Source organism: Haemaphysalis longicornis, unplaced genomic scaffold, assembly GCF_048455015.1.
Source record: "Haemaphysalis longicornis isolate Haplotype H1 unplaced genomic scaffold, Haemaphysalis longicornis Haplotype H1 scaffold_8, whole genome shotgun sequence".
Lineage (NCBI taxonomy): Eukaryota > Metazoa > Arthropoda > Arachnida > Ixodida > Ixodidae > Haemaphysalis > Haemaphysalis longicornis.
Window position 1 is genome coordinate 34,150,571 of NW_027526445.1, and position 27,028 is coordinate 34,177,598.

Genomic DNA, 27,028 nt, shown 5'->3' on the forward strand with positions numbered 1-27,028 from the left:
GAATGACGGCGTTTGCAATCAAGCCGGAAAGGTTGTCCGCGCATACTGCATCTCGCAGGATACCCCCTATTTAAATGCACTCGTTTCGGTATCTTTGCTTTTTGTCTGGGTGCTGACAAGGTTTTTTTGCAAAGAGTTCCACAAGAATGATTTATAACAGTAAACACAAAATACATCATTTTACTGGTGACAGCTCATTCTCATGGGAAATGGTACGTCAGCGTTTAAAAACCCATTCTTCTTGCTGACGGGAAAACGTACACGTAAAAGCATTGTAAATACAGCAGTTAGGAACTGTTACAGAAGAAAACGTCGTTCTAGTTAGAGCTTCCACTAGTAGAGTATATTCCACAAGAGGCAAAAAACCCGGGGAGGGAAGTGATTGATTTTTATTCTCTCGGGAATTGTCAACCGTGCTTGTTTAGTAGGGATGACGATACATAACGCAAATTCGCTGCTCGGACGTTTTTCAACCAGTACACTTGTTTCTCATGATAATTATCTATGTTCTCATGTGCTGCACTGTTTTGAATGCTGGGGGGGTATATCCCTATTCTAAAAAATAAGTTTCCATGCATGGACATTAACATTTGTTATAGAATAAGGGTAATTAAAATGATCCATTTATACAAAACACTTCTGTGATGTAACACTCGTTGGCCCGTGACGTTGGTGTCTCGTTTGCGTTGTGGGGCGATTCCGCGAAAAATGGTGTGCTAAATGATCACTAAGATTGCTCACGAATGATGCAGAAGCCCCTTTGGGATATTTATAAATGATGCCAAGTATACACTACTAATCGAGTGTCGTTAGTCGTTATGAGGTGCGGTGTTCAGTGTAATGGCCAGTTAGACCACCGAAGAACTGTTACGACTGAGGAACACGGTCGCAACGCCTAAAGGCTAATTATACCAGCAGAAGAGGACGGTGAAGTTGCGATTGGTAGTGGAGGTAGAAGGTAACAAATGCTAAGAATATACAGACGAAGTAGCGGGAATTGTAATAATAAGTCACTGAAAAAATTAGGCAAATACAAAATTTGCTTTATATTGTTACGTAAAGTGCCCATTTACGAACGGCTAAGTGCACCGCCATAAGCAAAAGCACGCCCATCAGCACATCAGTTGCGGCTTTAAAGTACTTCATCTCCAAGCAGGTAGGTGTTTAGAACAGGATGGGAGGAGGGAAGACCAATATCGGTCATGATTTCACGCAAACAGGCATCGCAGCACTGATTAACAAATAAGTCGGATACGGCCAGGATATAGACATCCGAATTGTCATTGAATAGATCAGGTGCACCGACGGGGTTACAAGACAAGCAGTCGGCCTTTTCATTTTTGCGCCTGGACATGTTGACAGTTAAGAAATCTTGAAAGCTCAAGTCTCATCGTCGTAAGCCAGCCCACGAGATCTTTTAGCTAGGAAAGTGGAGACCAAGCACGATGCTGCGTAACGATCGAGAATGGTCTAGCGTACAGGTCGGGGCGGGATTTTTCTAGGGCTCATACAAGGGCAAGGCACTCACGCTCTGTTATAGAAATGTTTCGCTCTAATGGCGACAGAAGGCAACTGTCCCATGTGGTGACTCGGTCAATAGCAGGTCGTCGTTGTGCCAAGGTAATTCCGATGTAGTAGCCACTTGCGTTCATTCGTTCGCGTTGTTCAGTCCTGATGCTTAATGATCTATTAGATGGGCGAGACTTCTGTGGGCGGGCCCATATTATGGGTCGTAGGGTGGCTTTCTCTGCACACCTCTTGCTTCTGTATGATTATGAGTTTGGGAAATATCGGTTGTAGACGACGGGGTTGTGGCAGGTTTTTGCATCTGCTGAGGGAAGAGTCCAGTGCATGGTAATAGGGCGTCTCAGTTCGTAGTGATGCGATATGTCCCCCTGTACATGAACAGCCTTTCTCTGCTCCCCGTGAATGTAGACCCTATGTCTACATCGATGTCAGCCTGGTTGCTGAAATATCAGGCTGCCTCGTGAGCCACTTAATTCCCTTGCGGGGAAGAGTGTGTTGGTGTCCATACAAGGCGAACTTGCCTGCCTTTGTAGCCAATAAACATCGAAAAGATTTTGGCCGCTGGCAGGAATATTCTTCCTGTTCGGAAGTTTCTTATTGCCGTTTTGGAGTCAGACACAATAATTTTATCTGACGTATTAGCTATTGCGAAGAAGCAGGTATATTACGCATGCAAATAGCTAACAGCGGAGATAAAGCTGGCGTGCTATTTTGGAAAGCTACCAGTGCTCGGGGTACTCTCCATGCGTGTCTACCAGAAGTCAGCGGAGGTTGATTGTAACATGATTATCTTGCACTCCGAAGGTCCTCACCTCAGCGGTCGATTTGTTGCATTAACTACAAGAGGCGAACGCAGTGGTGCGCCACGTAGCGGTTCCGATATTAGAGTCAATCCTGTGGTCTCTGTCAGTGCCTGCTGCGGACCTCTGCTAGGAGGCCGTAGGACTCACAAAAGACCGTCCGACGAGCCTTCAAATCAAGCCTACATTCACATTGAAGTTCTCCAAGGCAAGAAGAGTACCCTAGGCTCTTCTTGATAACGTTTCAGAGGCACTAGATCGACTCGTCGCTGCTGGCATTATACCCTCACTGACGCACTCTAGTGGGCCATACCGAATATTCTAGTTTTAAAAGGACTGTAAGGTTCGCACTTGTGGCGACTTCAAGATTACATTGAAGTTAATGTGGAAGCTGGAACAAAACTTGCTGCTGATCATCGAGTATAGTTTGCACAAGTGGGGAGTGTGGTTCAGCATTTTAGATTTGCGCGACGTTTACAACCAGATTTATTTGATAAAAGTCTCGCTAATTGGCCGTGATAAACACCGACAAGGGACGCTTTTGCTTCAGCTACCTCCCGTTTAGGATTGCTTCGGTACTGGCGGTATTTCAAAAGCGGTTTGAATGAACCCTTTAAGGTTTGTTGGGGTACAGGCGTACCTAGATGACGTGCTGGTGGCGGATAAGGGTGACAGCCAAAACCGAAATGCTCTTGCGTTTAATAAATATGGCATTAAGTTTCGTGGTGATAAATGCCATGTCAGTGAGCGTTCGGGTAATACATAGGTCTCCGTATAAAAGCAAACTGACTGCATCCCAAAGACGGGGGATGCTATCAGGCGTGCCTCGTCACCATAGAGTGCTAGCGCGTTACACTCCTTTCTTGGAATGGTAACTCTTGATAACAAGTCAATGGCCGACTTGTCTACTATTCTGGCACCGTTGTACAAACTCCTGGGACATGTTGCGAAGGGGACGTGGAGGGGGAAAGAAAAGAATGCCTCGGTCCAGGAGAAGAATTCTTACTGCACTGCACCCGTCTAGGCGCATTTTGATCCGAACCGTGAGCTTTTCTCGGAGTGCGATGCGTCTCCCTACGGTGTTGGTGCTGTACTTGTTCATTACAAATAAGGTGAGTAGTGACCGGTGGGGTTTCGTTATAGAACACAGAGAACTGCTCAAAGTACCCTCAGATCGAACTCACGGTGTTTGCCTTGATATTTGGTGTTACTGGGTTTCGGGACTACACGCAGAAAATTGGCATCAGCGTGGCATCGTTCGGTGGTAAAAGAAAAGACGTAGCCGTGTGGGTCGAAGACTCGTAAGAATCTCGTGACATCGTTTCACACACCTGGTCCAGCAAGCGGCGACGAGGAAATGGAGGAGGAACGACTTTAATGATGAAGCGCAGTCAGCCTGGCACCGAGCTTGGCTTGCTAGTCCACATGAACATGAGAGGTGCGAAAATGATAGGAAGCGAAGATACAAAATTTCATACAAAATCTAACAAACGCAAATAAGCACACTGGGCACTGGCGCGTTCACGAACCGATCCACAAGCCAGAGCTACAGGCAAAATGACTGCGCAGAAAGGCCCTCTTGTCCAAAATAAAGCCACTTACGAGCCAGGAGCAGATAATAGCCCAGAAAAGGAAGAAAAATCGCCATCAGGACTTCAATTGAAAGCGGTCATCAAATATCCGCTGCAATGGCAGGCCTAAACGCTTTAACGCAGCTCAGCCGCTCACCTCCGGCGGTGGGGTGGTCGAAACAAAGCCTCCACCGGCCTCTGCAGTGTTTTGACGTCTGCTAGAAACGGCGAGGTCATACCGTGGTTCTGTCATACGTGCTCTCCAGGCTTGGAGCGCGGGAAACTGAAACGGACGATTTTCATGCGGTTTAATGTAATTAATTATCGCGTGCTCAAGTATTTAGTGCTGTTTGGGGCTAGCTAGGCCAGTGAGCATCATTAAAATAGATTAAAAAGGAATATAAAATTTTCGTGCCTGTACCCGTTTAAGGTACGACCGTCCGATCCCCGTCATGGCGGCAGCCAGAATCCAAAGATGGGCTTTACTACTTGGTGTCTGTAAGTATAAACCGTAGTACCATCCCGGTAACTAAATGCGCAACGTATATATGTTAAGCCGGTTACCCAATCTTCTGAACAGGGGCTGCAGGACGCCGAGGATACGGCCGAGTTCATTGTTGTCGTAGACCAGTAGGAAAACCCTGCGATGCCAGTGGGATAATTCCAAGCCCCCACATAGTGAGACAGACTACGTACACTCAACTGTGTGCAGGTACGTCATCGAGGGTTGGCCGAAACGAGCAGCCCAGCAAGGCACATAGATTCTAGAGTACCACGAGAGGCGACACGAGCTGTCCGTACACCATAGCTCTCCGAACTGGGGCCATGGTGTTGTGGTCCCGGCGGATGAATAAGCTACAGGAATAAATACGGAAATCTTCAAGGAGTACCGGCAGTGAAGTCAGTTGTATTGTCAAAATGTTGGAGCCCTGGAGCACGGTAATGTGCGCTTAGCCACTTAGTGTCAGAATTGAGCACCGCCCTGGCCTATTCTATGCGCCCAAGCACCCATTAACTGGCCAGAGACACAGGAAATATGGTTGTGACTGCATGTAGCCTTCGCAGGACCAATCCAAAACAAGAATGTGCATGTCGTCGTAGAGTGCCACAGTAAACGGAATGAGGCGATTCCGTTGTCTCACACGATCTCATGTATCACCGTTGATGTCCTGCAAACTCTGTACAGTATGTTAGGTCTGCCACAGAGAATATTGTTGGATGATGTGTCAGCATTTCCCGGGTGGGAATTTAATCAGTTGTTGAAGCGTAACGGGGTGGTTCACGTTAGGGTGCACCCCTACCATTTACAGAGTAATGATCTGCCAGAGCGTGATGATGATGACGATGGTTGAATTTCTGTGGAGCAATGCCAACTAGGGCAAAGAGCGCCAAAAACAGTTGCTAAAGGCAATAGATGAAGAAATCGATAATGAAATCGGTAATCAAGATAAAAACTCAACTAAGCTGAGGACAATAAAGATGGCTGGTGTGGAAGGCCAGGTGAAAACTACGTGGGATGAGAAAAGAGATGTAAAAATTTGATTTCGGCCAGAAACTGAAAAGTGTGTTCTAGACGAATCATAGGACTATCTGCTAAAAAGAATGCTTGGTGTAGTGGATTGTGTTGCCTCTATAGCTGTGACAAGTGTTTGCGTCTGTCTGTGTCAAGTGCTTCGCATGGAATTAGGATGTAGACTACGGATAGGCCCTCCCCACGGCTGCTACTCAGTGGCATTGGAGATCAAGTGAGTAGATGAAAGTGTGCGGCGTGTGTGTGGCGTATCCGTAATCTAGCTAGGGTAACTTGGAAGAATCTGTTGTGTGAGTCAGTAGTGTATCGTTCTAATTGCGGTTTTATTTTTTCTGTAACCCTTTGTCTCTCTGTGTACTCCGGTAGGCTTGCCATGCTTTGCGATGGTGTTGTCTGATGTTTGGCTTGAGCTCGGTGTAGAGTATTGCTGCTATGTTGCCGCGAACCATGCATTGGGTTTGTTTATTTATATGTTGCTTTTACCACCTTGCTGCTGCGGTCTGTGTTACTTGTATTGTGTGTGTGCCAAGGGAAGAGCGCGTTTCATTCTTTATTTCTATGCCGCATGTGTTATCTGTTTTGATACTCTCTTTTGACAGGGAAAGCGTTTTGAACTGATGTCAACAGCCTAGAATAACCTTCTTTGATCTACAGTGTTCTGGATGTAATTCAACGGTTAGAGAAGCACTCACGCCCAAAGATAAAATCCCGCAGAGCAGGCGCCGAGGAATTCGATTCGCCGACACTCGCTTGCGCACGTCCCTTTGTTGACTGCTGCTTCGCTGCCTGTGTATTATTTGAGTTGTTAGGGGAGCAGAAGTTCGTCGTGAACTTCGCACGCATTGAACAGCCACTCACGCGCATGACAAAAGCTAGCACCCCTTTCAGCAGGGAAAACGCCCATGAAAAGGATTCTGCGAGCGGCAAAAACGCCTGCAAATCCCGCCCGTGCTCGCTGATTTTGACGAAAACGCCCAAACAGAGGAGGATGAGGTAGCCTTTACTGTGGCAGGAAGACTCTACGTCAAGTGAGGGAAGGGGGAGTATAAACTAGGGGGTTTGTAACTTGGGACATCTCAAATGCGCATTGTTCGACCCGAAACAGAAATGCAAATGGACGCCAGTTATATAGGCTTGGGTGCCTTCCTCGTTCAGAAGCAAAGAGGTTGCAAAAAAGTAATCGCCTTATGCAGCCGTGGTCTGTCCAAGGAGGAGAACTACTCAGCCTCTGAGAAAGAATGCCTCGCAATTATATGGGCCATGTGAAAAGTTCGCCCATAAGTGTATGGTAGACCATTCAAGATTCTGACAGACCACCAAGCGCTGTGTAGGCTGGCCAATTTAAGGCACCCCTCTGGCCGTCGTGGGCGGTGGAGCTTCCGCCTGCAAGAGTTACAGTCGTCTATAAATCTTGCAGGAAACACTCCGACGTCGACTGCCTGTCTCGCGCCCCCGTCGACCCACCACCAGAGGACTCCGATGAAGACCGCGCGTTCTTCGGGGTCGTGACGAAGAGTGGGCTAGCCGCCCAGCAGCGAGCCTACCCCGATTTCCGCGTCATTATTGACTACTTCGAAGAACGCAACGTCACCGTGCATACGGCCCTCAAACGCAACTCATCAGCATTCAGCCTGAAAAACTATGTCGTCGTAAAGAATAATTTCAGCGCCACAAGGAGAACGAATTATCTGTTTTTCATCCCCGCAGACCTTCGGGACGAAATTTTGGAAGCATGCCATGACGACCCGTCTTCAGGACATCTCGGGACAGCTCGCACTATTGAAAACTCAAGGCGAAGTACTACTGGCCCCGATTTACCTACGACGTCACCCACTACGTCCGGAGCTTCCGTGACTTCAAGCGACGAAAAAGGCCGCCGACAAGACTCGCGGAGTTCTGCAGCTGATCGCCGTCTCATCGAGGCCCTTCCAACAGACTGGGATGGACCTTCTGGTCCCGTTCCCCACGCCGCGATCCCAGAGCAAGTGGATTGTCGTAGCGACAGACTACATGAAGCGATACGCAGAGACCACTGCTCTTCCAGAGGGAAATGCACAAGAAGTCGCGAAGCTCATCATAAACCAAGTTGTGCTGTGAAGTGGAGCCCCTGAAGTCCTAATAACGGACTGCGGAACGGCGTTTATTGCGGAGCCTATGAAATGAAACTTTATTTATCTCTGGCTGCGGTACAGTAGAGAGAGGAGGCATGTGAAAAAGTTACAAACAACGCAGCTTGAAGACCCCATCAGCGCAACCCAAAATCTTGGTTCAATTCATACATTGGCCAAAGCACAATTGTAACATCTACGTGATATGTCGCTCGCTCAGAAGGATAAAATAAAATCACAAAACACATTTCCACAAGAACAAACAAAATTAACACAGGCATAGAAAGCATAGCACATAGTTTAAAAGGCAGAGCATAAAACGTAAAATATTCCTAAAACACAGACTAACGGGCTTGCTGTTCGTACAGACTGCTGCTTGATAAACTGCTCAATGCAGTCTCATCATGATAATTCAGAGTGACTCGAAAAGGTAAAGAACAGCATACAATTTTTCTTCCAAATTTTTTCGAGGCAGATATTATTACTCTGAAGACAACTGAGATACAATGGTAGAATGTAGCACAATGACTGTAGGCGATTGTTATTTCGGAAAAAGGCAGGAACCATGCGAGGCGCTTGCGCATGTTGTAAGAAGTGGCATGGCGTGTGAGTTGAGGCATGGAAATAAAGGATTCATTGTTTCTTGAGATTGCATTGTTATACATGACTAACAATGGAAAGGGTATAAGGTATTAACTGTGACTACATGATATTGAGCGAAATAGACTGACTGGGGGGTTTAACGCGCAGACGCAACGCAGGCGATAAGGCGCGCCGTAGTGGAGGGCTCCGGATTAATTTTAACCATCTGGGGATCTTTAACGTGCGCCGAAATCTCATACACACGGGCGTTTTTGCTTTTCGCCTCCATCAGAAAAGCGGCCGCCGCGGCCGGGAATCGAACCCGCGACCTCGTGCTCTTGAGCGAAATAGAGTACGGTTTGCGCATACCATGGTACATTTGCAATTAGTCTGACTGGTGTTCCCCCTGGCGGTGGGTCGCAAGAAAGCTTTTTCCCGTTAATTTCTCTCCACCTTCGGGTGGACAAAATTCTCTTTGCCGGTTGGCCCTATTTTTGTACTGTTGCAATTGGGTATAACCGGTTGTACTACGGTGGTACCGGGGAGCTATTGAAAGCTCCATTTACTCGATGTTAGTTTATGTGATACCAGTAATTTTAGAATATTTTTCTTTGTTATTGTTTCCCATATGCTATGACAACATGTTATGGCTGGAAGCAAAAAAGCATTGTAAATAACCAGCTTGACTGTGTTTACATACTACACCGTTTATTTTATTATTTTATTGCGCATTTGGTCGATTTGTAGATCCCAACTCAGTGTTTCTGAAAAGACTGCGAATAAGGACTTTATGTTTGCAACAATATATAACTATATTTCCATACATATGTTGAATAGCATACTGTACAATTTTGTTTTTCACTCAATATATTCCACCTTTTGCCTTGTTGGTATTAACTTTTAAGTAGTTTTTTCCGCACCATTGTCGAATGTATTCGAGAACGTGACTGCGATATAGTGACAATGGTGTTTTTGTACTCTCCGAAACTATCTTGGTGATATCATCGGCGTATGATAGCACGTTACCTAGCAATGAACTATAAAATATATCATTAATATATAAAAGTAACAGCAAAGGGCCTAAAATACTGCCTTGTGGCACACCAGACACGACTCGTTGCATGTCTGAGAAGATGTTATTATGAGCTGCTACTTGACTGCAGTGTTCCAAGTGTGATCATATAAGAGTAGAGGCAATTGTCTAATTAGTGTCGCATCATGGCCGCCACGGGAGCAGTCAGTCGATTTTACCCAAACGGACCAACCGCTTTTCAGTTTCAGTTTCAGTTTATTTGTTTGCATCCTTTCGATGAGGTAGGCCCGGGCGAAGAAAGCCCGGGCCCCCCGTAATGGCATGCAACGTCAGCAAACAGTGCTTTTTCAATACAAAACAGTGAGGTATAAAAAAAAACTAAACCTTTTCAATACAGAGTTTCTGACGTAGTTTCTGCTCATACGTCAAACCATGGTAAATATTTGTATACAATCATGTGTTGAAATCACAGGAGTCACCCGAACACAGCAGGGAAAAATCAACATAGGTACAAAAAAATACAAAGAAACAACAGAGAAAACGTATATCAATAAGAACTATACATGCATAGAGTCAAATCTAAACAGAGTGCGGTCTCCAAAATTTATACATTGTTAGGTTAACATACACAAGAATATACATCAGTTCGCAGGCTTTTTTTTTACAGCATGGCACTAGCAGCGGTAATATGTAATATCATGTACTGAAAAATAATAAAAACAGAAAACTAAAAGTAAGCATAGGCGTGAACAATATTCACAGTAAGAATAACTGCCTAATGACATAAAAATTGCTGCTATCTAAATCTATATTTTGGGCTCTCAACTTATTTAGAAGGTGTGGGACTGTAAGACGCAGCATTTGACGACCGTAATCCGTACGGCAGAATGGAATGGGCCAAAATACTTGATTGCGGGTGCTGTAGGCAGAAATATTTACTGTGAGATTAACAAGTCGCAATAAGCTATGCTGTCTAGATTTAATAAATTTAAGGTATCGGATTGCTAAATAATACTCATGCAGTTTTGGAATAGGGATAATGTTGAAGCGTTTGTACAAAGGCTCCGTGTGTGCTAGGTAGTCGGCATTAGCTATATGGCGAACGGCTTTCTTTTGCAATACATTAATTTTCCGAATGTTTGTTTGCGTAGTGCTACCCCATACTAAGAAGCAATATTTGACGTGGGACATGAAAAGGGTGTTATTAAGAATGCACTTTACAGGTATTGGGAAAAAACAACGATATTTTGCGAGTATCCCGACACATTTAGCCAGGGAAGTAGTCACCGAATCAACATGGGTGTCCCAAGTCATATTTTTATTATGATAAACTCCCAATGTCTTTATGTTGTCCACAATGTCAATTGTCTTTATGTCTCAGTAAGCATTATGACGTCAAAGTCAAATGTGAATTAATTAAAAAAAAGCGTAAGGTCATCCTCTTTATTTCTTGCGGAGCGGATGTTTAGATGAAGACACTTTAAGTTCAGATGTTTGTGATAACCCGCCCTAATGCTCACATCGCGTGGTGATTCGGGCATTATTTCTTACAGCAACTGCGCAGTAAGCCTGGTTATTGCCTAGACAATTTTTTCAGCGTCCTGCGCATTCCGAATGTGCAGTGAGGGTCCCGTCACACCTTTGTTTGCAAGGATTTTTCCGTAGCTAACCCACACAAAACGCCAGCCTTTTGCTTTCTTTTGCGCCACCGTCATTCCAAGGAGCTGCTTCATGGCCGGACACAAGGTCTCGTTGATAAACACCGGTGTGCCCGAAGTGTGTCCCAAATCTCGTGTCGAGGTGCGTGCCTTTCTTGCTTTCTCAAGCACTGCGTTACGCTTAGCTCGGCTCTTGAACTGGACCACAATGTTCGGGGGGGCGTCGAAGTTTCGCGTAGGCAGACGGTGGCAAGCTTCAATCTCACTTTCGTTAATCGGCTCTTGGAGCAGCTCGCCAATTTGATGAAGTGTGTCGGGGATGCTTTCCTCCTCGGGAACCGGGATTCCATTGACTTCAACATTTGCATTTCGGGAGTACTGTTCTGAGGCCATTAATCTTTGTTCGAGTTGAGATGTCTGCTTTTTCAAAACTTCAGAGTGGTTAAGTAGCTTTTGGTTTGCTTCCTTCAGTTCTTTGTTCTCATTCTTGAGCGCAATCAAGTCCTTTTTTTGCTCTTCAAAACTGTCACTCAGCAACTGGGCGCTCTTTTTTAGTTCCCGCAGTTCATATCGGAAGTCGCGTTCCATATCTGCTCTTTGAACTTTCGCACCTCTTTTTTTATTGCTTCGCGAAAATCCGCAAACTTATCCATAATTTACGTCGCGCAAGATCATACGAAGCAACAAACACAATTGGCAGCAACCGCGGCAGCAATGCAAGGTTCACTTTAGAGTAATTGTTGTAGTACAGAAATGGCACAAACCTGCAACGGTAAGGAGGAAGGGTCACGTTGGGGCTGTGCACCGCTGCCTCAGTCGCTGCCAAGTAAGTGCCGATCAGCGATGCTGCAGTCTTTGTAGCAGTTGCCCCTGGCGGCTGTCTCTCCCTTCGCTTGCTTGTGCAGGCAGTCTTGTGCGTGCGTCACCCTTGATCGTTTCCCGGTGTGAAATGCGCTGGTATATCAGCAGCGGTAAGGAGGAGGGGTCAGGTTGGGGCTGTGCACCGCTGCCTCAGTCGCTGCCTCAGTCGCTGCTCACTGGGTAGGCAGAGTCACTGTTAATTATTTATAGTGACGCTGGCTGGATAGTGAGCGTAATCGGTTTGGTCTGTTGGGTCGAATCAAGACATACTGCTCCAATCAAGGCAGACTGATCACTTTCAGTTGCGAAACGACACAGCGAGAATTTCTGCACTGTATTGGAGCAGTATGTCTTGATTCGACGCAACCGGCCAAACCGCTTCCGCTCACCAACTAGCCAGCGTCACTATAAATAATTAACAGTGACTGTGGCTACTCAGTGAGCGGAAGCGGTTGGTCCGTTTGGGTAAAATCAACTACGACTGCTCCCGTGGCGGCCATGATGCGACACTAATTAGACCGTTGCCGGAGTAGCGACCGACCCTCAGATGCCGTAACGAAAAAGGTTGTCCAACAAAATTGTGTGATTACATACGTCAAATGTCTTTGAAAAATCTATATAAATCCCGAGGACAAGATGCTTTGCCTCGAATGCCTTAATTATCGTTTCTTTTGGTTTCAGCAGGGCAGTCTCTGTTTTTCTGCATTTCCTGAAAGCAAACTGACACTCTGAAAAAACGAAGTACTTACATAAAAAAATTTTCATTCTGATGCAAATGATCTTTTCTAAGCCCTTTGATAATACTAGAAGGATCGAAACAGATTTATAATTGGAAAAATCAGAAATTCTTCCACCTTTATGTATGGTAACACATTTCGCAATCTGCATTGCACACTAAAAATTTTTACGCCCAAAAGGGTGCTTCAGCTTGTCGCCGCAGGAGCACCCTAAAAACTGAATATTTTACGCCCTTTAGGGTGCTTGGATTTTGTCGCCGCAGGAGCACCCTCTGTGAAGCACCCCAGAAGACAGGTGCCTTATAAACACCCTTGTCCGCCTAAAAGTATCCTAGGGTGCTACTTAGCACCCCAATCTGTAGGAGCATCTTCTGCAAAAGCACCCACCTAAAGGGGTACAAAACGGGTGCGTCATCCTCGGTTCACAGGTGCAGCAGGTGTGAGACCACATATTGCACAATATCACACACGATTATGGTATGAAACATTCGTGCTTTCCAAGCTCGGTTCTGTGAGACATTCCATTGAAGCGCAACATCAGCTGATAATTTCCTTGAACTTGTGTCACCGATTGTTAAAACATCAATTTAAAAAGTCAGGAGCCACATCTCAGTACAGTTATAACTTTAGAGGTAGTTGATTACCCAAAACTTCGTAAAAAACCAATTATATGTTCACTTTGCCGAACTGCAGTACACATCCTTCGAGATTCACTGCAGAGCCTAACCATGCTGTGCAGTGAAAGCAATTAGGTGTGCAACACTTCAACCACACAAAACTTCCTTGAACCTTAAAACCCTTGGCTTCTTAGTATTGCATCAAACTTCCAATCAAGGTAGCTACCTGCAATGTTTAGTGCCTTATTCTTGAGCTGAGCAGGAAGGTTCAATATCAAGGAAGACCAAATGCAAAATGTATAGTTTCCTCCGTAATGCGGCTCATAATATAGTTCCCTCCGTACTGCGGCTCATAATCTACTTATAAAAGTTGGGTACCCAAGCCATTTATTTTCGTTTGCATTATTATTTTTGCTTTACGGAAAAATATTCATATGGTACAGCATTGCAAGGTTTGGTGGTATTTGGAGTTTTATAAACATACCTTTAGACTAAATGACCCCACATAGCAATAACAAGAACTGCAAACATCACAGAACAATGCATACAAGTTCCCTGGTGAAGCCCATGGTTGAAATGTAATGCCATTGTTCAGAAAACATTATTTTATCATGAGGCTAGCTTGTACATGGTGCCTTGCATTATGTCCCTGCCGGTGGATGTGGGGTCATTTGTCACTGTTGCAAATGAAAAGCCAACAGCCAGGGCCCATTAGTTTTGGCTAATATTACGAGGTGCCTCACGGTAAGCATTCTACGTCGATAGACTTTTTTAGAGTTGACTAGAACTGAAATCAGCAAAAGATTCTCTACAAAACATTCATTCTATCCGCAGCTTTAGGGTTTGCTAATTTCCATAGTTGGGTTTCTTCTGCCTTTCTTAACAACATTTTTCTTTTGATAAGAAGGTGCACAACCAAAAGCAAAAAGCTTTTCTGTAAACCTTTGGTAGCTATATAATTGTTACAAAATATTTTACTCTAAATATGGCAGCTTAAACTGAGAATATTTGCATTTAAAAACATTAAAATAAGTTTAAATTGATCATAAATTTTTAGCTGTTTTTACGCAAAACTGTACATGGGATATGAAGTGCACCACAAGGAGGGCTTTGGATTAGCTTTAGCAAATTTGGGACATTTAAGGTGCACTGAAATCTCTACACATGCGCTTTTTCACTTTCTGTATCCACCAGGAAAATGGCTGCCAATTTAGACAGCGATTCTAAATAGTAGTTGACGTGCATTTTAAAATAATCACAAACATTATAGCCACAAAATTAATTTTTACAAGTTGTAGACATTGCCCGTTACACCAGACATTGGACTACACTGTCAAGAGCTTTGACATCTACAATGACGTCTACAAAGCAGGCTTATACTGGTAGAATGTTTCATACCATAATTACTGTGTGTTCAGAGCTCACGTGTGAAGTATGGATACTGCTGCTTCAGCAAGAACCGAGGATGAGCACCCTTCCTGGTTCTGAAAAAAAATAACAGAGGAAATGCCTTAAGCAGGATTCTGAAACGGGGTTGAATGAAACAAGAATGAACAAGAAATTCTTTCAAAACATGTAAAGCAATGCAAACAAATATTTATTTCAACTTATTTCTACAAAAGACCACCTCATGAAGACTGGTGGTGGGGTATTGGCTCAAAAAAAAAAAAAAGCAGAGAGCACTTATACAAATGCTACAGGGAGCTTTCGCAGCCAACAATTGTTTGAACACACCTAAACTAATCACTGTTCAACAAACTCATAAAAAATGTTTGAATGCATAAAAAACCAGTGGTAAACACAGGAAACAGTTAAAACAGAATGACGGCACAAGTTTGTCCCGTCGTTCTCTTCTGTGTCCTGGGTTTTCCTATGGTTTTTCATCCATTCAAACATGTACCAGCTAGCCCAGTCCAACGCCTTGGTATCATAAAAATATGGATAGTCAATCCTTACACAAAGTTGAAAAAAAAAGAAAGTATAAAGTAGGTGACAAAATTAAAACGACAGCAAATTGGTTGGCTTTTAATTTTAAATGATAATATAAAAAATAATGGCATGAATGAAAGTGAGCAGCACGCGAAGTACCTTGTTGCTAGCCCGACATTCCACTTTGAAGCAAAATGTCCGCTTTCAACACTACATAGGCTAAACATGCAATGAGGCATTCCTTTAGGCACACAAAATATACCATAATTGTTAAAAAAGCTAGGAATCAGTTGAAAAAACCTGACCACGACAAATTGGAATTAGTGACTAGATACAGTTTCAGAAATACACAGCGACATCATATAAAAATATATGGTTCCCATACAAAGATTGATCATAACAAAAATTCAGGACATTTATCAGACTGGCATCAATGTGCAAAGCAGCTTAATGAAGGAAGACGGTCTTCACTAAAAACATGTTAATATTGGGAGCTCATGTGCTTCCCTGCAAGTTGGGTGTGTAAACCCACTGACATCTTAACTAACCCGCCTCAATCATCACTTGATAGACATTGAGGAATTTTACGAATTGGTTTATTGTAGCCAGCTGTCTAGTTTATTTCCCTATTTTTCTTGGCATTTCGTGTCTAATTCTAAATTTGGTGACTAGATAGCTTTTACTATGGTCATGCACTGGTGACAACGAATATTTGATTTTACTTTAAAAAAATTTCAGTTTTGTTTTATTGCTCACCAGCCAACGATCTGAAATATCAGAGGTGCTTAAAACGTATGTTGGCATTTCCTTCCTGCAGTGTAGTACAAATAATCATGACTTTTACCATAATTTGTTCACAAATCGTAATATGTGAAAAGTATTCAGCTTAATGAAAATGTCATTTCAGAAGCATGCACAATCAACAAGGCCTCAATGACTCTCATGACGTGGTCCACTTGTTTCTGTCACAAATAACCTGAGTGCAGACACATTCCACCGAAGACGAAGGTAACATGCCCTCTTGGGTGATGAATATTTAAAAAGCCTTACGAGTAAATTTGCTGCTGAGCACGTGAAATTGTGGCATTAAAACAAAAGATCCCTCTGCGGCATCTTTCACTTGGAGGAGCGCTTGACCACAAACTTTGAGAAGCTGGAAAATGCTCCATGAACCGCTCCAGCCAGCAGAAACGATGCAGGACACAAGTTGGTAGGCGGACCGTTGGCATCCTGCGATTGTGAAGATATTTCTGTTTAGTAGATGCTCTTCTTTTTGTACCACTGTTTATTTCACCTTTAACAAGCAGCTGAACTCCTTAACGTTCGCATAATAAAATGCTGCAATGCGGAACAGTTAGCAGGGTTACCTCAATTTTGCTTTTCTACGAATTAACACAATGTAGGTAATCTGCACACAACTACAATCAAAGTACAATTTTCACCTACTTCACTGCTAACATCAGCGTTTGACTGCTCAAGCACAAATACAGGTTAGACATGTGAGCAATCTGCTAAACGTATCCCCACAAACTGAACAATCAGGCATCAGAAATCGGCAAGGAAGGAGGTGTCACGTTTAAATGGCACTTTTTTTGTTCAAAACATAAACAACACCTGGAAGCTTGAAGCGTGAGAGGGGGTCTTTCACGCTGACAATGTCAGAACATAGCTTGCTAGTGGGCACCTGCACGATGTGCACAATGTGTTTCTTGAAAATGCGTGCGAAAGTTTGATTGATGTGTAGGACGAGAATTGCAGCACGTTTTGACACAGGCCTTGTGGACGCTTCTGCCTGCTAATGTCAATGTGGATTCTTGCTAGTCGCCCTCTTCGCTTCTTTCTGAATATAATGCTTTAGGCATTATATTCAGGACAACGACTGCATCAAAACGTGCAGCAATTACCTACGTCCCACACATCGGTGAAACTCTCGCACACATTTTCAAGACACGCAGTGCATACATTGTGCATGTGCCCACTAGCAAGCTGCGTTCTGACATTGTCAGCGTGAGAGACCCCCTCTCACGCTCCAAGCTTCCGGGTATTGTTTATTAGATTCCATGCGCTGAATGCAAATCAGTGTACATTGGCGAAACGGGCAATCTGCACAGAAGATTAATGCAGCACTGGAACGAAGTGAACAAGGGCCATGCAAAAACAAGTCCACTGGCAGAGCACCGTGAGAGGACGGGACACGTGGTCGACTGGAACAAGACAAAATTACTGACAACTGAGTGCAATCTATCTTCTCGATTACTGCTCGAGTCCCTCATTGTTCAGACGACGCCCAACATTATCAACATAATGGATGGCAATCTGCACCATATCTATGCAAACTCATTGCGCCGCGTAATGCCCAATATATAGCTTCGTTTTCCACGACACATGCTCACCGTGAACAAGCAACAAACCGTTAAATGGCTTTCTTGACTTGGTCAGTGACCTACGTTTCATCACTGCAATAATGCTTCTACCTGCCTACACGGCATTCCATCAAACACTGGACTACACCACATGAGCCATTGGCGTTCTTAACCTGCACCAGAGTATATAACCTTTCACTACTGCTATGAGATAGACCCATAAACGCACTTCAATATGGCCTTTATATTTAGCTCTTGGAAACATTATGTATAATTTTACCTTTAAGTTGCACCTGCTACAGCAGCTGGTACTATACCAAAAACATGAAAAAAAAAACGGTGGTTTAACACGCCAAAGCTACACTTGGGATATGGGGAGCACTGTAGGGGAAGGCTTCGCATTAATTTTGACCATCTGGGTATTTTTGTGCGCATCGAAATCTCCAAACACGGGCGTCTTTACGTGTTGCCTCCATCTGAAAAGCGGCTACACCAAGCGGTATCTAACCGACATTCGCCTCCACAGCACACCACCCTAGCCACGGCAGTGGGTTAAACATATGAAATAAAGCGAGTTTTGGAGTGCAAATGAAAATATTAATCACACGTCTTATTTTCCCAATCGATGTACCTTTTGAAATCCACCATGCAATCCCCCCTCCCCTACCGGCCTACCAAAACACCTTTGTTTCAAGAGGTAATCAGGCTGTTGTTAATGAAGTAAGTATTTACAATCCGAGACTTGCCACCGTTAAAGTCATGCACTTTGTTTTAGAGATAAGCGACATTAGCCATTTGCAGCACCAGGAGTTAATTGTGCTAAGATCAGATTGAAAGCATTGACGGTAGTAGTTGAAAGAAATTGTGTGATAAATTACAACATCATCTGCAAATAGACTTACATGGGAGGATATGCAACATGGAAGATAGACCAAGCAACCTGCCTGGGGGGACAACAAAGTGGCACGAGCAAAAGAAGTATATAGTTATTAGAAGTAAACTGCATTTGAGAAGAATGAAAATCTTTTGCTCAAGTGAGGACATTAGGGTGAAGTTTGAGAAGTAGTCTGTGGTGTGCAATGCGATTGAATGCTTTAGAAAAATCGAGAAAAACTACCGCAGTTTGTAAGCCTGTGTCAATGGATCAATGTAGATCGTGAACAAATCCTGAAACTTGTGTTTCTCAAGTAACCCTTGTGAAAACCGTGGTGATACTCTTATGTGATATTGTGATTTTATAAATAATTAGCGACCTGAGAGTGGATGAAATGTTTCCTGACCTTGCATATGGTGCTTGTTAGGGAAATTTAATGGTGAAGTACCGTCTCCTGATTTAAAGACTGGTGCTACCTCGACTATCTTCCAACCATTGAGATTAGTGCCTGTCATGAGAGACTGCGAAAAAAGCGCTGTCAGAATTCTACAGACTGCGGGATGTACTTTTCGGTATAGTATGATTATTACCAGTATGATCTGAAGTAGACCAGTTTGTATTGCAAGTTTAAAACCATATCGAAAGATCCTAAATGTTTGCTTGGCTTGATTACATACGAATACTTGCTTCAAAGTCAGTTCAATTTCTCTTCTTGCCCTTTAGTCGTCAGCCCCAGATTCTCTTCAATATCTCTGCTAAGCAATGACACGCTCCATACGCACAGCACTGCTTCATGAAAATGTTTCAAATAATCAGAGGCCACAGCACTGCTAACAGGTATACATCATGGCAAGTTCCACAACATGCAATAACTAACCTGAAAATACATAATCGGTGGGTGCACCGATATGGCAGCAGTGCCTGGACCGATGTGTCGAGCAAATGCGCTGACTTCTGAACGGGTGGTCCAAGCGGCCAGATGATGGATGAATGACCATTCCTGGCGGCAAAGCGTACGGAGCACCAACGAAAGGCCAGGCAGTACTTGGGTACAGCAGGTGCAGTGTCGGTTGGCCAAGGGAGGCCCTGGCAAAGCCTTTGAAACTGGACTGGAAGGCAGCTGACCCAGGACAGCCAGCAGCAGCACCTGCAGGTGCATAATCTGTGAGTGTGCTGACACTTGTTGAAATACAAGAAGAGCACACACAAAGCACGAATGCTTACATCAAGTAGATTTTTAATCGTTTAAAGACAGTAACCTCCAAGGCACTAATAAGAGCATTCCCGGAACACCCCAAGTGAAATTTAGGTCACAGTAAGAATGTATTTATTAGACCCGCAGGTACTGTGAGTGGGGTATGCATGATATATGCAAAGCTAGCTACTGAGCTAATTTGCATGGAACGCATGCTAGCAGCTTATCTGTATCCCTTGCTTTCAATCGGAACTGGTGTGTGATAGTTGAGGCTCCTCCATTTCAATGTCTGACTTGTATCTGCACGTTCAATTCTCCAATATAAATCGAGTTGAGTGAGTGCCTACAGCTTTTTTGTTAGTCTCTGTATGGCCTGCGGTTTTGCGAAAATGAGAACTTGCGAATTGGCTCAATTTTCTGCACTAATTTAAACAATACATATGCCTCTGATATCAAGCCCCAGACTTCACGAGAGCTACTCTGACAGAATCGGCAGGCGCCTCGTAGGCGTTGTGAAATCTCCCCCACTACCCCGAGACTATGCTAACTCCCTGCGAGGCCACATGCGCGCATTTCACCTTCAATTTGCACGTATGTGAATTCTATACCTCTATGAACTCTCAGACGGGCGTCGTCATATTCGTGCCGGACTCGTGAAACTCGGCAACGTAAATTACCGCACTCGCTCGCTGGCACGCGGCCCGAACTCTCTCACCGTTTCCGGCCCTTGCATACTATTTTCTCCACCTTGCACTTTGTAAATTCTCATGTTTAACTACACCTCGTGCGCCCTCATCTCTTGCCTGCTTTTCTTCCAGCACAACTCCGTCAGCACCCGGTCGACGCGTACGCTGTCGGGGCGCGTTGGCGAGCGAGTACGGCAATTTCGCTGTTGTCGAGCTTCACGAGAACAGCACACATATCGCGGCCCGAAGACCGCGAGGCGTACGGTCGCCGGTCTCGCGAGCGCAATAGCTGCGAAGCGCACTGCACGGAATTAGTGAAGGGGGGGGGGAGAGAGATTTCACAACACCTACGAGACGCCAGCCATTGAATCACGTGTACGCGTTTTCACATGCACTTCCAGGGAACCTCCTGTTCATGTTATTTCTTGGTATACCGCGGGTATTCACGAGGGAGGACTAATCACAGCGTTGTGCCACTCACGCGAAATTGCGACTGCGATCTGCAACCGCAAAGGCACTGTTTGAGAGACACATAAACAAACGCCCCGGTGTTAAAGAGCCTTGCGTGATGTGAAATTATTAGCAGCCGTGTACCATAGCGCGAGCATCGTAGCCAAGGTCTAGCTTCAGCGTAAATTGATGCTGACTTCTGCGGAAACGGTGGACTGGGCGCCAAACAAGTATACTAACTCACGTAGGCTCTCAGAGCAAACGAGATGGGGGTCTAGCGAATTACTGACCCATAAACACCAGAACTCATTCCAACCAAATACAGAATAATAAAAAATGCGTACTTACCCGAGCAAAAACGATGTTTCCAACGTAAAATTCTCCTTCACTGTCGTCTTCATCTCGCGGACACACGAACACGCTTTGTTCTGATGCAATGTCATCCACTTTTGACGCGCAGTATTTTATCCGGCGATGATCGTTCTTCCGGGGTCTCCATGTTCAACACACGCGTAGGTTAGAAGGGTAGACATCACCCATAAAGCTTCTATAACTATGATTTAAGCTTGAAATAGATAAAACAGATTAAATCACGCCACCAACCACTCGGCACAAAACGCTATGAAAAAACACACACAAAAGTGAGAGATAGTTGCCAGACTTCAAATGCAGCACGTCTAAGTTTGACGAAAATTGTGTTACTACTGTAATGTTGGTAATTATGTTTCTGCTTTCAAAGTCTGAAATGTGTTTATAACTTAAATTTAAGGTTTTTAAACACAAAAAGTGAATACACATAAAGTAATTGACATATATACTGATATTGTAAAGACGTTTGTTTTGGTTTTGTTTTCACGGCGGGCTTCTCAAGAGAGAACGTGTGAGAAAACGAGCTACTTTGGGTTTAGGAAGAGGGCGGTAAATGTCGGCGTGATAGAAAGCAAGGAACAGGTGCTTACCCTGGTCGTTAAAAAAGGAGCTAATGAAACCCTCACGTAAAAAAAAAAAAAAAGAAAAAAAAACACGTTCGACGAGGAATCGAACCATTGACCTACGAAACAGTAAACGGACGCGTTAACAAACAGCTATGTCGGCGGGCGTGTTCATGGCGCCTAAAACAACTCTATACTTACGTAAGTTGTCAACGAATATTGTTGCTTGTGTCTAGTCATCGCCTCCTTTAACGATGGTCTAGTTTATGCTGCATTTTTGAAATTCTGGCTGTCCTAACGCTTGTTTCTCACGCACCGGTCTTGCAGACGAGGCCGCATTGCTAGCGCTGCAAGCGATTGAGCCAAAGCTCCATTATTTGACTCAAGCAAAGCTATCGCAGTCAACCCGACCTTTTCTGCGCAAGCCACGGCAGCCACGAAATAAATGGAATGTGCCGTTAGAATTATGGCGTTGATAACGCTTGTTTGACCGGCACCGTCTTGCAGACAAGCAACGTCGCTCTAATACTACAAGCGATGTCACTCCTGGCATGTCAGGCGCATCAAACCCATCGTGTAAAACGACTGCTAACAGTGCGAAAACCTCTGAGTTTGTAACAAGTGGGGATTTGCGGTGGCGGCGACGTAATAGGTACAGCAAGCAGGTAGGCAGAACAGCAGCGTAGGGTTACAACCTTTCCCCGAAAAAAAAAACGGGCCTTCCGGGGGGGGGGGAGGGGGGATTGTGTTGAAAAAAGACGCCATGTTTTTTAACATGCAGTGCCATTTATTGTAGTGTTTTCTTAGAGAGAAATCAACATAACGTTTGTACTGAAAGTGATTGAGAGCTTGGTTAATCGCTCTGCATGTGCTTCACTGAAAAGTAACCGCAATTGCTGACCGCGGCGGTAGAATTTCGTTATTTTGTTCTTCCCTTAGGTACCCCTCCATCTGAGGCAGCGCGCTCGCCCGCGTATTTTCTCTGCTCGCGTGTCTTTGCGCAGCTTGTCGACATAGGCGTGCGCAGAGTTCTCAATTTGGGGGGGGCAAAGTCTTACCGCTGCGCCCCCCCCCCCCCCCCCCCCCAGAGCAACTCCCGACCTCTTCTCACTGAAGGCCTTGCGGTGCGAACGCAGTGCAAAGAGGGATGGTTATAAAATTTTTATTTCAATGTGATGGAATTGCAACACACACAAAATATTTCTGAGCAGAAATTTTACTTTCATGTGTTACATCGGCAAGGCAGGCATGGGGCAAATTTGGCGCCCCCTTCAGATGATTAGGGGGGGCGGCCGCCCCCCCTGTTCCCCCTGTGCGCACGCCTATGCTTGTCGACACGTATTTATCGTCTTAGTTGTTGAATTGACGCTTATAAAACGCCAAAACGGGCATAATCACGGCACAAAAGCCAAAAAACCGGCTGATGACGACTGGTTTTAGATATGGACCGGCAACCGGCCCGCTGTTTAAAAAACCGGTCGGGCCGGTCCAAAACCAGGAAGGTGGCAACCCTACGGAAGCGACGAGCGAAAATGATTTTACACGACCGCCCCCGTCGGCCTGCGCAAAAAAGGAAGATAGAACCCCTGCATACACGCCCTCGAAGAAAGCTGTACAGCCGATTCAGTTTGTTGTGGAAGAAGAGCAACCGAGGCTGCAGCCACAAACGATTGCGCTTGCCGTGGTATGAGCCAAAGCATATCTTCACATAGTTATGTTATCGTCCGTCTGACTGTTACTTACTGAAGGGAAAATTCAGAACACAAACGTTGACGTCTAGCGTCTATGCCAGACATAGACGCTGCTGTTTAGGCCCTAAAAACCACCTTCAGGGCGTCTGTCGGTTCTGTCTGATGGCGCGCTCGCGCCGCTGATTACGAACGAGGCGTCTGTTGGCGTTGACTTATCGTTTTGGCGAGCCGGTAAACGCCATCACGGTTAAACTCCCTGTTGGAAGACTACGCTGTTGGGACGATAGAGTGCCGACAGAGCTTCTTATTGGCCCCACAAACGCCATCAAGGTTTAACTCCCTGTTGGAAGACTAGGCTATTGGAACGATAGAGTGCCGACAGAACTTCGTATTGGCCCCACAGGCGTGCTGTGAGCCCAACAAGAAAGTCTTGTTGGAATTTTTGCCCGGGGCATAATAATACGGGAACAAATTCTTAGGTAAATTCGATTTTGTTGAGGACACCGATGCCTCGCGTAAAAGTTTTATTTATAGGACTACAAGAGGCATTTTGTAGCCTTTCCTTCCCGTGCACCCAGACATCGAAACGAGCCTTGTGATACACTCGAAGCAGTAGATTAGTGCAGAGTGGAATTTAAACATTCAGCACGTTTTGTTCAATTTACGAACAGCAATTTTAGAGCCTTTCCCCTGGTCTATGTGGAGAGTTCATATTTATTCTCTCAACGGGCGGTGAAATAGTGCAATGTGCGGTTTAAACATACAGCCTGTTTTTGTGCAATTTTGCATGCTTGCATTCACACACCGTTCTTTTAGGCACCCTAACGATAAGGTGCCGTGGTAACACCCCAATCGAGAAGAAATACTTTTTAGCACCCCTGTAACGGTCGTAGCACCCTATGAAACTGTTGATTACACCCCTGAATTTCGGCACCCTCGAGGTGGGGTGCCCGAGCAATATTTGGGTGCTTGAAAGGTGCAAAAAGGGTGCAAAATGTTCAGTACACCCTCCTTGCACCTTAAAGGGTGTAAAAATTTCAAGATTTACACCCCTTAATATGTGGCACCCTCATGATTGGGTGCCGGAGCAATGTTTTAGTCCTTAAAAGGTGCAAACAGGGTGCAAAATGTTGAGTGCACCCTTTTAGCACCTTTAAGGGTGTTAAAAAGTTTAGTGTGTGGTCTTGGACAAATCTCAGTATCCTGTGAAATGGTGTAAATGAAAGCCAACACAGGGGCTAGTAAGTCGATTACATATTTTAATGGCTGAATTTTAAAACCGTCGATATCGTGAGCCTTACTCAGTCTGAGATTTCTGTATATTTGTTGAACTTCTATTTCAGTTGTTGGGGACATGACCAAAGATTCCTTCACGTTTGGAGCTTGATAAGCATAACTCCGTGTAGAATTGAATGAGCAGCATAAGGATCGTGTTACGTTTACAAAGAAGTAGTTTAATTTGCCTCAAAGTGCCTTACCGCTTAAAGCAGTGCCATCATGTTCAATTGATTTTGGTGACACTCTTGATCGGAGGTTAGCCCTTGTTGGTGGCGGAAGAAAAAGCGCCATTAAAGTAATCGCATTTTGCCTTTTTAATTCTTTGTTTAATTGATTACGATATTTCTTGAAGGTACGTTATTAATGTCTCTCGACTTCATAAACTGCAAACATAATTTCGGTTTTATATTGATATTTTGTAGCAAATCCTGATTTACCCATGGTTTTATAGCTTTTCTTTTTCGAAGGTACATGAAAGGAAAACCGTTTTCATAAGGAGATTGAAGATTGTCAATGAGGGCTTCATACGCGCTATCCTCGTCGGTGTGTGACAGTACTCCCTCCTAGTTGGTTACTGGAATATTATCCCGAAAGCACTCAAGTGTTTTCATGTCAATACGTTGATAGCGTTCGCGAGGCCATTAGCGTTCGGCATTTTGTTTATCCGTGTTCATTATGATAAGGTCGAGTACTGTTGACGTCAACAGTGTGACGCGTGTCGGCACTTCAATGGCTATATAAAGCTCATCTGCATCTAATAAACTCGTTATCTCAAGCTGTGCGGGGGAAGAAAGACTAACATCAATATTCATGTCACCACAAAGATATGGAATTTGTTTATTCAAAGACAGGGGAACAAGAAGAGCTAATAGCATGAAAAAAATGAATCTAGCTTGCCGTCTGGTGGACGGTGCAGCACAGTATATACATTTCTACCACATTCAACTGTAAAAATTTCAATGTCCGGCGTAATAGTCCAGAAATTGCTATTGTCTGCTGGAACAACAGTGTTCAAAATCTGTAAGGACATGCCTACCCCCGCGACGGTTATATCTGTTAGGTGCAATATGCCTGTAGGTGTTTAAAACAAAATAACTATAGTCATCGGGATACCAGGCTTCTGTGAAGATAATCACATGGAAGGCAAACCTGAATGATGCGAAAAGTAATTGCAGCTCGTCTGTCTTCTTATTAATTGAGCGACAATTTAAATGAAAGACGCTGAGTTGGCTTCTGCTCGCAGAATCACAAAGACTTACGGGGGTACATAGTTCCTAACAGCTACACATTTTTGTGTTGTTTTTTCCCCCTGTTCAGTTCTTGACACATTGCGTTCTAGGGCAATTTCGCTGGATCCAATTCACTGCCGCATTTCAATGCGTTACATTTTTCTGACTTGCGAGCATATGTTACCGTTGCGGACCCGCACGAATTTCCAGCCAGCTTCTTGCTTTTTTCCGATAGCTTGTCCGAGAAAACGCTCCCGATCTGGGCACAGATGCTAATTCACGGAGATGGGTGCAGGATGATGTATCCCAAGTTCCGCGCATATCAGCTTCTTTTTCTTTGTGGCCTCAAGAATAGCATTTCGTTTACGCCGGTGAATCAACTGAACGATAATGTTTTTACTCGCTTGGTCATTTGGGACCGGCACAGGATGGCATGCATCGACATCGCAGGGTGGAATGAGCTCTTCAATGAAGTTCCTAGCTCAGTTAGGATATTAAACAGATTTTCTTTGTCGTGCACTGGTATTTACTTAGTTTCAACGTTCACATTTCTCGAGTTTTGTTCACAGTCAACAAGCCGTGACTCAACGGCATTTAGTGGATTTTCTTGTTTATCGCAGCGCTCCTTTAGGGTGACATTTTCTGCACTCAACTGCTTATTTTGCACCAGTACTGAGTTTAGGCGACCCTCATTTCTTCATACTTTTCGCCTATGAATTTCATGCTGGCTTTTATTTCCCGTAGGTCTGTTCGAAGGTCCCGCTCTATCGAGTCTTGAAAGACCTTCAGATACGCTTTAATTTCACTTTTGAGTTCGTCAACGGCAGTCGTCAGTTCCTTGCTTACTTTCATCATGGGGGTGCGAAAAAGGATGCGTAAGGTACCGTAGACCTAACAACAGGAATGGCGCGGCTGGCGACAACACATTTATTAACAGTACACATATATTAACACTGCTCCATTAGAGTCCGTAGTGGAGTATAAATACCTTGGTGCGCACATATCTAACAATCTCTCCTGGTGCCGACATATTGATTTTATAACATCTAAGGCTAACCGCACGCTTGGATACTTAAACGAAATTTTTCCTTAGCACCTTCTTCTCTCAAAAAACAGTTATATGTTACTTACGTGCACCCCGTACTAGAGTATGCTTCGTCAACCTGGGATCCTGGATATACTAATCTCACTAACAAACTTGAAGCTGTGCAAAACCGCTCCGCGAGATTCATACCTTCTAACTATCATCGTATGGCCAGTGTAACTTCTATGAAATCCAGCCTGAACCTAACTCCTCTCGCTACACGTGGAAAACTGCCCCGTCTATGCATATTTAGGAAGTGTATCATAATAACCATGCACTCAAATCACGCTGG

General features: G+C 44.5%; 1 long non-coding RNA gene across 1 annotated transcript; it reads right to left on the reverse strand.

Moving 5' to 3' along the window:
• Positions 1-15,379: 15,379 nt before the first annotated feature.
• Positions 15,380-21,168, reverse strand: LOC144148741 (uncharacterized). Its single transcript, XR_013318046.1, has 3 exons — positions 20,871-21,168; positions 19,069-19,338; positions 15,380-16,184 (listed from the first exon to the last, which is right to left on the reverse strand). It is a non-coding gene; the product is annotated as an uncharacterized LOC144148741 (long non-coding RNA).
• Positions 21,169-27,028: the final 5,860 nt, after the last annotated feature.